Source organism: Pteropus alecto, unplaced genomic scaffold, assembly GCF_000325575.1.
Source record: "Pteropus alecto unplaced genomic scaffold, ASM32557v1 scaffold8, whole genome shotgun sequence".
NCBI lineage: Eukaryota > Metazoa > Chordata > Mammalia > Chiroptera > Pteropodidae > Pteropus > Pteropus alecto.
This window is the reverse complement of record NW_006494609.1, coordinates 22551761-22556572: the sequence shown is the minus strand read 5'-3', so window position 1 is coordinate 22556572 and position 4812 is coordinate 22551761. Positions and strand designations below refer to the sequence as shown.

General features: G+C 53.0%; 1 long non-coding RNA gene across 1 annotated transcript; it reads left to right on the top strand.

The window, feature by feature from the left end:
- The first annotated feature begins 83 nt into the window (after positions 1-83).
- On the top strand, positions 84-4761 carry LOC112473645. The gene is made up of 3 exons (XR_003044088.1): positions 84-1036; positions 3598-3784; positions 4731-4761. It is a non-coding gene; the product is annotated as an uncharacterized LOC112473645 (long non-coding RNA).
- The last annotated feature ends 51 nt before the right edge of the window (positions 4762-4812 follow it).

Genomic DNA, 4812 nt, shown 5'->3' with positions numbered 1-4812 from the left:
GCCGAGACGCCCTCACGTGCCCTAACGCTCTCCCCCCGCGTCCCCGCCCCCTGCATGCGGCCTCGTCCCTGTTCCCTCTCACGGCGCGCTCCAGCCAGTGTCCTTCTCAGGCCGCAGGGCGGCGAGGGCCGGCCGGAAGAGCCGAGGCGATTCTGGGGAACGAGCGTAGGGCTGCAACGACGGCGACGGGCCAGTGCCCGCGGTGGACGTGCGGGACGGAGAGCGCAGGGCACAAGTGAGGCGCAGAAAAGGCACGTTTGAAAAGGATGACAACAAGTTCTGCAGCCGCAGAGCGCGGCCCGGCGCGAACAGTGGCCTCCTGGCCTTGCCCCTCGCCGCCGCAGTGCTCCCCGAGCTCAAAGGAGCCCGCGCGCCAGTGCACAGGGGCAGCTAAGAGGCCCGGGAGCCGCGCGAGCGGCAGTTTCGCGGGGTCCCGCTAGATCCCGCCCACCGGTGCCCGCCCCGCCTCAGTCAGCGTAGGCCCCGCCCACAGAGGGCTCGCCCCGCCCAATTCAACGTAGGCTCCGCCTCAGCAGCATAGGCGCCGCCCACAGGGGCCCGCCCCGAGGCTCCAGCTGCTCCAATGGGCCTTTATTTTATTTTTTCATTTGGCTTGATCGATACGATCAATAAACCACGTGAGGAAACCTCTGGGTTACGGCCAGTGTCAAGTGATTTCTGTCGCCTCGCTAATAGCTCCGGAGAGATGAGTTTACCAAGGGAAGGTTAACTCCGATTTACGTCCTACTTCCAGTGTCTGTCTCAAACCTATTGTAGACCCTGATGACAGGCATCGAAATTGAAGAAATACATGACGCAGAAAGACTAGGAGTGAACGGATTTCATGTGTGAGAAGCGATGATTAAGTTCCTGGGTTATAACTGGGCACTTTCTCTTAGGCCCGGGTTTTGCTCTTGAAAGTTGCCAGGTAAAGCATTTTTGGTTATTCTGTGCTGCTCACGATGGGAAAAGCTGAAAGAAGAAAAAGATCTAAAGTGAGGAGTGTCGTTGGAGGTCCTGAAAGTTCTACCTGCAGGTAGGTGTCAGAATATGTGCCTTTAGATGAATAACGAGTTAAATGGCACAGACTTGAACAGCTATATGTGCAGAAGAAACGATTTTTGGTTAGTGGGTTGTTTCTCAAAAACAAATAGTTAAAAAATGTGAGGGGTAGAGCGATGCATGCACCTAGTTAATAACATTTCATTTTAAAAAGAAAACATGCTATCAATTTAATAAACCTAGTATAAATCCATATCAGAACTGTTGGTTTATGACCACAGAGCTCTAAGGAAGCTTCTCCGGAACAAGTCTGTGTCTCCAATTCCCTTGTGTCAGAGTCCCTCATGCAGGAACCCCGTCTACCTTCCTCCTCCCCCTCCCCCCTCCCCTCTGGTAACCACTAGTCTACTGTCCATGTCCATGAGTCTCTGTTTGTCTGTCCTGTTCATTTGTTGCTTTTAGGTTTATATCCCACATGCAAGTGATTTCATGTGGTTTTCAACTTTTTCTGTCTGGCTTATTTTGCTTAGCATGATTTTCTCGAAGTTCATCCACATTGTCACAAATGGCAGTATTTCATCTTTTCTTATGGCTGAGTAATATTCCATTGTCTATATGTACCACAGCTTCTTTGTCCAGCCATCTATCGTAGGACACTTCGGTTGCTTCCACTGGACTTCTTTTTTAATGTACTTTGGGGTTACTGAAGGGTAATAAGCTGGGGACTGACATACTCCCATTTGCTCTTTAGAAGTCATCTGTGGCAGGGATGCTGGGCATGGGGATGAAGGTAGGAGGCCAGGAGAGCAACCAGGATCTAGTTATGGTCTGGGTGCCAGCGGGTGAAGCATCTCTATAGCAGTAACAGGGGGAAGGATCACAAATGTCCAGGAGGTAGACTTGCTTGGGCAGGAGAGAGCCCGAATTGAAGATGAAAGGCTAATGCCCGTGTTTGTAGTTCAGGCCACATGGTGATGAGGATGGGACAAGCAGAGAGCGAGTTTTTGAGGAAACGTGATTTCAGTTTCGGTACATGTTCAGTTCGAGTTGTGTTTATGCCAATAGAGGCGTCCTAGGTGGCGAATGAAAATACAGATCTGACACTCAGAGTGACAGTGTATGTCAGCTTAGGTGTTTATCAGCTCCACTTGAGTTTGAGGGAACGCATAAGGGGCAAGATACAGGAAAAGCTGCCTGGTTCCCACCCAATGACCTTGAAACAATAATATACCCGAGAAACTGGAACCGGCGCCATCTCCTGGCACGTGTGTTCCTCACTGGCCATTGAACTGCTTTTTATTTGGCCACAGAGAGGGCCCTCCCGTAACCAGTATTAGTTATGGAACCGTCACAGAGGACACAGGGTATAGTGCAGTGTCTCGGCTGCTGTGGTACTTACAGGAACATTAAAGGTAGATGTAGCTCCGGCTCTCAAAGGAAGGGACACGAAACAGGCTGTGAATGGGGTATAGAGACAGTGCGTGTGCGTTCCTGAGCATATGTGTGTGAGCACATGCACGTGTGCCTGAGGGCGCCCTCTTCCGAGATGCCCCGCCTTGCACATTCGTAAAGGCACTGCCCATGTCACATAAGACTCCTTTTCTTCAGACCCCCACCCTTCTGAGACACTCTTCTGAGATGGCCCCTAGTAACTCAGCGAGGCTTTCCACGCTCGACTTCTCTGCACAGCGGTTTGCTTCACAAGCGCCTCAGGTTTCTCTGGAGGACCAGAGAGGTCCCTGGGAGACCTAGGGCTGTGGCTGGGCTGCAGCCTCAGCCACAGACCCACAGAGTTCTGCTGCGTCCCTCTGGGGAGCAGACACGCACATCAAAGCAGCGCAGAGCCTTCCTGCGTCTGCCCTCAAGCTCTTCCCACTCGCTTATCTTCAAAGATGCCTGTGACACAGCTGCCCTGCTCTCCTGGTCTCCTCTGGGGCCACTTCAAACCTGGCCGTGCCTGCTGTGCTGCAGGGGTGGCTTCCCGACCCAGAAAGGCCCCCTCCTGGCTCTCTGGACGCCAGCCCGTCCTAAGCATCTCCCCGTCCAGCGTTTCTGGAAGAAACTGGTTCCACCGCTTCTTGAGCTTCGGCCCACATCTCAGACTGTTCTCTGACCTCCTGCTGCTTCTCTTAGGGTGTCGTCTCCCCCTCAGCCGAGGGCGTGCCTACAGCCCCCCTTCTCTGTCCACATCACCAGCCACACCAGGCGCCCAGCCCCCTGCTCCATGCATCTCCTGGAGAGGGGCTCCCCAGGAACTGGACTGGACAGTAACTTTTTCAAGGCCACCCTGGAGGCCTCCCCGACCCTAGACAGTCACCTTTCCACCCTACCTTCTCCTCACTGCATTTCTGTTGACATGTCATCAAACACATTTCTTATTGAATTTGTGCCTATTTATTCAGCACTACAAAGTTGCCTGAAGATTTGGGGTGGAGGAGTGGGGAGCAAATTTAAGTCAGATTACACTGAAATGCAATATCCACGCAAAGAGCGCTGACCACAGTGCTTGGCACATAGCGAGCGCACGGGAAGTTCAGTTGCCATCCCGTGGACACTGATGTAACGTGAGGTCCTATTCTGTTCTGCGGACCCAAGGAAACACCCAGAAGTCACCGCCACAAGGCCCAGAGCACCCAGAAAGCTTGGTCAGACGAAGGAAGGCCTCTCGCTTGGCCCTGGAAGAGTGCTGATAAATGCCACATGCCAGCCAGTCCCCACCAGCTGGGAAGAAACACCACCAATGCCACAGCTCACGCCTGGAATACGTCACGGAAACCCAAAGGTGAGAAATCTGTGGAGTCTCTGAAACGGAAAGCTTCGTAGGTTGTCCTAAGGCAATCTATGAAAGTTCTGAAAAAAAGGTTTTAAAAATATTTTAATACGTTTTATATCCAAGTATTGAAGAAAAATCAGAGAGAGCACAAAATAGAATTCCAAATCCATGCATATAGGGTGAAATACAAGCCCTTTCTTTTTTCCTTCCAAATCCCTTTGTCCAGGGGAGGGGATAAGACAGGACAGAAATAACTGAACCCGAGGTGGAGAGAAGTATCCCATAAGAGCATTAGCCACCCAGGATTAGGATGTTTCGGAGCGGGGAGGGCACATTCAGTGGGTGACAGGCAGCAGAGAGCTTGCCGGAAGGCCAGGCCTTGAGACATGGCTGCAGCGTGCTCAAGAGTTGAATTTGCTTTCTTGTCCCAAGTCTGGGGTTACTGGTTTTAATAGTCAGGAAACAGATGGCCTGGTCCAGAAGGTCTGGCTGGAAGTAAATTAATGAACGGTCCATGCATAGAGGCATGCAGTGGTCACGCAAATGAGGGAGGGCCGATGGCCGGGGAGCCACCCCCATTCTCACACCTAACCGGGCAGAGGGAGGCACCGGTGCTCCCAGAGCCTGGCGGAGTCACTGTGCAGGGAGGGGCGTGGGGAACCGGGCCAAATACTTCAGCTCCCTCTCCCCGCTTCTCCACCAGGGCCTCCCATTGGCCTAACTACCTGGAGCCGGAAGGCCAGAGAGCCAGTGACGGGCCACGGAGTGGGGCAGAGGAGGGTGGGTGGTGGCTCTCGAGGGACCTTACGTGGAGAATAACTCTGCGGCTGGGAGGAAGAAGAAATTTGGAAAATGGGAAATGAGAAGATTTGGGGTTACGGGTAGACTTTGCGTGACCTTGGCTCAAACCCTCTACGCCGATGGTTCTCAAATGGGGTGATTTTCTTTCCCCCAGATGACATCTGCCAACGTCCGCAGACATTTTGGTTGTCGCGACTGGGTGGGGGCGTTCCTCCTGGCTTCTGGTGGTTAGAAGC